Raw genomic sequence first — 7853 nt, forward strand, 5'->3', positions numbered from 1 at the left:
GTGAATAGCTAGGAAGAATGAGAAAGACACTCCCACAAATAACTGAACTTGTATTTCTCAACCAACTGGTGGGTGGAAGGCTGAGCCAGAGAGGACTTGAAAAAATTGAGGAGGAGACATTTCTTATACTTCCAAGACCAGGGAGCAAAGGCAAGCCAATTACATACATATGTACATTTTCTTTTAGGAAAAGTGCCCAGAACTTTCATCAGACTCTTAAAGGGATCTAAGTGTTAGGAGATAGGGAGGTGTTTTTAGGTTGGGCTTCCTGAGATGAGGATTTGAGACTGAGCAAGTGATTTATTAAGAAAGTGATTTTTGTTCTGTTTTTGGCTGCACCATGCGGCTTCTGGTATCTTCGTTCCCCGACCAGGGATTGAACCCAAGCCCTCAGCAGTCAGAGTGCAGAGTCCTAACCACTGGACCACCAGGGAATTCCCAAGAAAGTGCTTCTTGAGGAGACCAGCCAGAGAGTAGGGGAGGCAGAGGGGAGATGGGAGGAAGTGAAGCAAGGCTGCAGTCTTCAGACAAAGCCCCTGCAGAGGCTGACTTCCTAACGGCACCAACTGAGGCAGGAGTGCTGGACTTCCATAGCCCCTTACCTGTAGGCCATTGATCAAGGGCCATGGGACAGGGCTGTGGAGAATAAATTCCCAGGCACTTTGGGCTGACGGCTCCCTGCATGGGCTCTGGTAAAACTACAAGTAGATTTCCAAAGAACTTCAAATGCTGTCAATTAGAATCAAAAGCACAAGAAAGGAGTGAGGGGGTGTGCACAAAAATGGTCAAGAAAAAAAAGAGATCTTAGGAGATCTGGGTAGGAGCACCAATATTGTCCACTACTCCCCCTGAAAGGAGGTATTCTTAAAAAGGCAACTGTAACTGAGTCCCTGAGTGCCAGGGACTTGGTGGGACTTGGTGGCCCCAAGCAGAGCCATGGCAACTCTAAGGAAAGAAGAGATCTAGCAGAGAGCTGGGGCTGAGAAAAGGGAGACTGTGTGTTAACAGGAGAGCTTCCAAAACAAATGTCTGTCAGTCCTGTAGATCTGCAACCCAGACCTCCCAGAAAATGACTCCTTGTTGGACATTTGTTGTCTCTGTTCTAAGAATTGGTTAGCCTTTCCCATCACTCACAGCTTCCATTTCTCCATGTGAGTCCCAGACTCTGGCCATTCTGCTGGGCCTACTCTACCACCCTCCTCCTCTTGCCCACCACCCCTCTTCCAGTATCTCTTTCTTCCTAGGTCACTTCTTTCTAGGTCAATATCTTTCCCTGATCTCCATAAAACTTGCTCCTTCAATGCCTTTAGGTTCCTTCTCAAATACGACCTTATCTGATGGCCTTTCCTGAACACCTAATATATAAAACAGAACCACATTACCCCTATACACACACATTCCCGAGGCTCTGTGTTCTGTTTTATTTTTCTCCATTTTTCTCCACTTCTTTCCTAGGTCAGTATCTTTCTCTTTTATAATGTAGAGAAACAATTCTTTTTGTTTCACAGTGATGCTGTGCCCAGTGGGTCTCATTTTCGTAACCAAACATACCCATATAAGGGGTGTTCTTAAGCAGAGGCAGCTTTCAGAGAGTCCGCAGTCAGCACTTGATGTGATTTTCCCCTCCCTACCTCTCTCTCTCTCTCTCTCTCTCTCTCTCTCCACACACACACACACACACACGCGCGCGCGCACGCACGCGTGCACAGAAACTGAGGCCCAGAGAGATGACAATTTTCCCAAGGTCATTTAACTAGTCAGTGATAGAACCAGGACAAAAACTCAAAAGTCTTAACTCTCTCTTCAGTGTTCAATACCTCTGAACACACTGCCTCCTAAGCATTCAAGCATTTTACATCAATGATAATAAATGTAAAATAGTTTCTTGGAGGAGGCAATTCAAGTTAAGTGTCAAAGGCATTCCATAGATATGTTTTTTTTTCCCTGAATCTAGGGGGCTGAGGCACATGGCTTAAATATGGGGAAACAGAAATTAGCATACAACCCCAAATAAAGGGGCCTTTTCAAATGGTACAGGGCTGAAAGGGACTGTTTAGAGGGAAGATTCACTTGAAAACCTTGCAATGTCAATAGAAATATTTTATTGGTAAATATTTTCTTACTACTTTCACCAAAATCAAGTTAAAAGATGTTTCAATTCGAGAGTCTGATTCACTCTCCTGCCTTCAAACAGTAGCCTTGAAGGCAGGAAAGTAGTCTTGTCTCCATTTCCAGAGAAATCAGGTAAGCACCAGAAGCCATAGATTTAGTATTGACGCAAGAGCAATTTAGAATCCAGGTCTTCCACTGCCTCATTCTCCGGAGGTCACACCTAACAGGGTCCTTTACAGATAACAAAGCACCTTTCACACATCGCAATTTATGTCATCCTCATGGCAACTTTGTGTGACAGGTAAATTACTACCTCATTGTACAGAGAGGGAAACTGAACGCTTGGAGAGGTTAAGTACTTTGCCTAAAAGCACCCCAAAGTCACAGTTAAAACAAAATCCAAATCCTCAACTCTAAATCCCATGCGTGTTCTTTACCAGTCTGTCCAATTACTCTTAGTACTGGAGGAAGTGGGACTGTTGGGTCACTGGTTTGGATGTTAGAGACAAAAAGAAAACCCCGCTAAACTGTAAGTCGCTGCGGGTGGGATCTTACCTTTATATAACGGGAGGTCTTGGCTGGACAGGAGCTGGGTCCTAACTGCTCCAGGGAGGGGGTGATGGTTACTTCATGCCAGAATCTGTTCCAGGGGGAGGGCAGTGACCAAAATGGAAAAAGTCCCTGCCCCCTAAAATTTACATTCTAGTGGGGTGAGACATAATTGAAACAAATAACAAAATATAAAATATGCAAGGGATGGTAAGTGCTATGGAGAAAAATAAAACAGAACGCAGAGCCTCGGGAATGTGTGTGTACAGGGATAATGTGGTTCTGTTTTATATATTAGGTGTTCAGGAAAGGCCATCAGATAAGGTCATATTTGAGAAAGAAACTAAAGGCAGTGAAGGAGCAAGTTTTACGGAGATCAGGGAAAAACAATTCCAGATAGAAAAAACCACAAATATAAAGGCCCCATGGCACAAGCTTGGTGAACTTGAGGAACAGGAAGAAGGCCAGTATAAGTAGGGAGAGTTTAACAGCCGTGAACTTGCCTTTACGGAGCAAAAAAATGCATTAAGAGAAAAAGAAGTTCATATCTTTGAGACACAAAGAATGATACAAGGTAAAATTGGTTAAGTGTTATAGAGAGGCATAAATCAAGTGTTATGGGATTGCAGAGAAAGTAAGGGAGGCTTAGAATCACAGCATTAGAATGTGATTCTCTAGTCCAAGATACTGATGGTTTTTTGACAATAAATATACTCTTTTCAAATTGTGGATTGCCAATAAGAAAACAAATGGAATCGAAACACTCTGGTTGAAGTGAAGGTAGGAAAGTTTAGCCTTTCTAACTTGGCCTGACTTTTTCTCATCTCCAGGCACTCAGGCACCTTTACAGAATCCTAGGGCTTTAAGAAACAAAGTGTGCCAATGACTGATTTAGTCAAACGAGTTCATTTTACAAAAGAGGGATCTGAGGCCCACAGAGGGAATCTTCTTCTGGTATACAGAGGAATGAAGTGCTCCCCCCACCCCAGGTCTTCTGTGCTGGCCCCTGTGCCTGATGACCATGGATCCCGCTTCAGCCTCCAGTCTACAAACCCCCACCTCCTTGTGTTGACCCTGGGGTGACCTAGAACTCCACTGCTCTCTGTCTTTCCCTGTATGTGATGCCACACCAGAGCAGCTGCTTCTCTCTGTTCCTACTCAAGGCTGATGCAGTGCTCTGGGGAGCTTCTCTGTGGGGCTGGCCAACTCCACAGCAATAATTCCTCCTGTGGGACCAATGCAGTCACTGTTTCTGGGGGCAATGTGAGATAATCAGAACAAAATTCATTGCTCAGATTTGCATTTCAAATTAGATTTTTGAGTCCAAAGTAAGACAATAGTCTTGAAAATTGGATTTATTGAGAGAATATACCTCTTGACACATAGAGATAATGATAATGAAATTGCCCTACACTTATACCCTGAAAATGCCAAGCACTTCATGCCTTCATACCTGATATACTTCTTCACTAAAACCTTTTTTTTTTTTTTTTTGTAAATTCTATTCCTCCTTCCAGGAAGCTAAATTCTCTTCTACTCTGATAGCTTCTCAGACATCCCCAAGTAGAATCAATTGACCCTTATCTGTGTTCCTGTAGCACCTACTCCATACATTTATTAGAGCTCTCATTTTACTTCATTGGAAAAACATGTTTAGATATTATTCTATCCCACTGACTTTGAGCTTCTCTTGTGAATAAGAAATACAGCTTATTTGTATTTGATGCCTCCACTGCCACTAACACAATGCTCTTGGTGCCTGATACATTTTGTTGATTGACCTTGTAATTTAGCAATGACTGGGCTTATGAGAAATGAGGGTGCTTCTCTACCATGGACTGTTTGAGAAGTTGCCAACTAGTGATAAGCTACCAGCAATTATCTTCTCAGCCAGCTTGATAATTTCTTGAAAAGTAAAATGACTACGTGAATAACCTGTTACTGGTCATTGTAAGTTTCTGATGGACGGCCCCAGCACTCACTTTTGGTCTTTTCTGTCCAAGCCTTCTGACACATTTTTCTGTTTGTTTGTCCACACTGGATTTGCTCCGAGGCAGACATGTTGCTATGGCCAACACAGCCAGCAATGACACATTCCCCCTCATGCCTGGTCACAGCCCCTGGTAACTGTCAGCCTTTCAGATATGACTGACAAGAGTAAAAAGCAAAATCTGTGGGAAAAAATATGAAATCAGGTCCCAGCTCTCACTCTCTCATTATGTAAAGATGATCTCATGTTTTCTGAGTGATGTGTGGTGAATCTCACATGATCCTGAGACAGAGGGAGCTTTACCAGGAGAGTAGGGATTTTTCTGACATATAGGCCTGGTTAATGGTACCTCTAGCGGGTCAGCACTGAAAGACAAACTTAAGTTTCATTTCCTGAATTCAAATTGCACATCAAGGTTACAGAGAAGGACCATTGCCTTTCAACAATGGCAACATAACCAAAGCCACTTCATTTGCAGGAGTTTATAAAAACTAGATTATCCCAGATCTATTTTCTTAAGCCAAGAACAAAACAACCTCAGTAAAAGAAAAGTCAGCTCTCACGTGCCTCTTGATCTCTGCTTTGTCATCCAAGAGTTTTCAGATTTGGGGCTGAAACACAACTCCTCTGCCCCAGCAACAGGTAGCCTGCCCAATCATTTCCAGTCCTAACTTTACAGTTAACAATTCAAAACACAATATTCTTGCTTTCATTTATAAGCATTTATTTAATCACATGGGATTTGCCATGTTTACTGTCAAACTTTCTTCCTAGATCCCTCCAGGATTTCCATCTAGCTGATGTGGCTTTCATGTTTCTAACAGAAGTAGTAAACAAAAACACAAGAGAGAAATGTTTGTATTTTGCTGAAATGTGGAGTAATCAGGGTTATCACTAAAAAGCACTTGAGCCATGACCACGGAGAAAAGAGAGTCTGAGAAACTGTCTGGGAAGACAAATGACATGAAGTGTGTTTATTTGAATTTCTAAAATTTCCCTTTCTCTTGCTTTATTTACATTTCATTAATATGAAGTTATCCAACCTGAGTAACATTTTGTCTTGCATAGTTTACTGATTAGACTTTTGCAAGCAGCCAGACAACAAGAATGATCCTAAACAAGCTCTTGGTTGGTGTGAGACTCCATATCTATTTAATTAGAGAACTTTAAATAAAAATTTCCCTCTAAATGTAATATTTCAAAAACACCAGACTCCATTTCCCCTAGGGAAGCAGATAATGTGAGAAGCAGATCAGGTTTGCTACCTATAAACTGCGAAGGTGGAGGACAGCTTTCAAGGGCAGGAGCTGAACTATCGGGTTTTAATTCCTAACCTGGACCAAGTTCAATGGGCATGAGTCTTGCTTCTTTCCAATTTGTGTTAACTAAGTTCTAATTAAGCAGCGTTCATTTTAATGAAGTCAGAAACCAAGTTTCTGGCTTGGTTTCCGGCTTCCTCCACCTAGACTTTCAATATTGCAGAATCTTAATTAAGGTGAAGAATTCCCTTTGGTTTCCGCAGCCAGCATTTTCCATTTCCATTTGTTCCACTTAGGATGCCAATTGGCTTCTACCCCCTGCAACCATGTGCCTCTGGTACAGCTGGACAATATATTAACCTCTTTGGGATTAAAAAGGTGCTATATCCTTGAGAAGTATAATACATTAAGAAGAATAATAGATTATATTCCTAATAATCTGAATTCTTCTTTATTCTCACCAGCAATCAATCTTTTCTAAGTAAGAACAAGCAAATGAGCAGTGGAAGCAGGCAACAATCAGATTTCAGCAGCAACCTTTCCAGAGGGGTCTTCCCCATCCCTAAGTCCTGAGCCTGAATTCTCCAAAGACTGATATGAGCAGGCTTTAGCCAAGTTCTGGCTCCTATTCTGGTGTCCAGGGGCAACTTGAAGATAGAGGAGAGAGGGGTCCTGGGCTTTCCTATGGCTGCCTCAGTTGTGTGAAAGCACAAAGGGAACAGCATCACTTGGAGATGAGCAAGGCACGAGGCTGAAATCAGAAGACTTAACCCTAGTTCCTGCCGCCCACTGACTAATTATGAGACTTTCAAAGCACTTCACTTCTCTGAGCCTTGGTTTTCTCATCTGTTAAGATAGAGAACACGACTAGACCAGAGCTTTACAAACTATCTATGGCAAAGGAGCAAGATTTTTCCTTCCTTCACCCCATCCCCTGATTTGTTGGGGATCTTTCATGAAATATAACAAAAATGAATATCATAGTAATAATACTGTATTGTACATTTGAAAGTTACTAAGACAACAGACCTTTAAAATTCTCATCACATACACACAAAAGAATTGTGAGAAAAAAAACAGTGGTTACCAGCGGGGAGAGGAAAAGGGGAGGAGCAAGATAGGGGCACAGGATTAAGAAGTATCAACTACTAAGTATAAAATAAATAAACAACAAGGATATATCGTACAGCACAGGGATATAGGGCCATTATTTTGTAATAGCTTTAAATGGAGTATAATCTATAAAATATTGAATCACTGTGTTGTATACCCAAAACTAATATAATATTGTAAATCAACTATACTTCAACTAAAAATAAAATTTTAATTGCAACTATGCATGGTGATGGATGTTAACCAGACTTATTGTAGTGATCATTTCACTACATATATCAAATCATTATGCTGTATGCTTGAAACTAACATTGTTATATGTCAATTATATCTCAGTTTTAAAAACACACACATTAGAAAATTTTTGAAAGAAAAACCTTGATATGATATATTTGAAGTTGCTATTATATTTCAGATGGGACATTACGTAATTACTGCTCTAACTTTGTTTTTAGCAAACTAAGTCTCATCCAATACTAAACATGCAGTAGGCCCTTAATAAATCTTTGAATTAATCAGTGAAAAGAAAAAAAAAGAATTACCAGATAAATGATAATGTTTGGATGTTGCAGCAATGTCAGATTGCTATCAAAATTTCTAAATGCTTACCCTCACTTGCTGTATTTAACTCTCCATGAGCAGGTAACAGTGTATGGACCAGTGGCTGTGCAGAGACCACACTCAATATCTTATATCCCTCCCTTGCACCTCCACTCAGGTTGCCCAAGTGTCCAAATGCTGGGCTTGGTGGCCAGATCAAAATTATGCTTCTGGAGCAACAAAGACCAAAATAATCACTTGAGCATATAACAGTAGTTCTGTCTCTATAT

The 7853-nt window shown here is 41.2% G+C and overlaps 1 non-coding gene across 1 annotated transcript; it reads right to left on the reverse strand.

Annotated features, from left to right (window-relative positions):
• Positions 1-361: 361 nt before the first annotated feature.
• TRNAQ-CUG (transfer RNA glutamine (anticodon CUG)) lies at positions 362-434 on the reverse strand. Its single transcript has one exon. It is a non-coding gene; the product is annotated as a tRNA-Gln (tRNA).
• Positions 435-7853: the final 7419 nt, after the last annotated feature.

This window comes from Lipotes vexillifer, unplaced genomic scaffold (genome assembly GCF_000442215.2).
Source record: "Lipotes vexillifer unplaced genomic scaffold, Lipotes_vexillifer_v1.1 scaffold278, whole genome shotgun sequence".
NCBI lineage: Eukaryota > Metazoa > Chordata > Mammalia > Artiodactyla > Lipotidae > Lipotes > Lipotes vexillifer.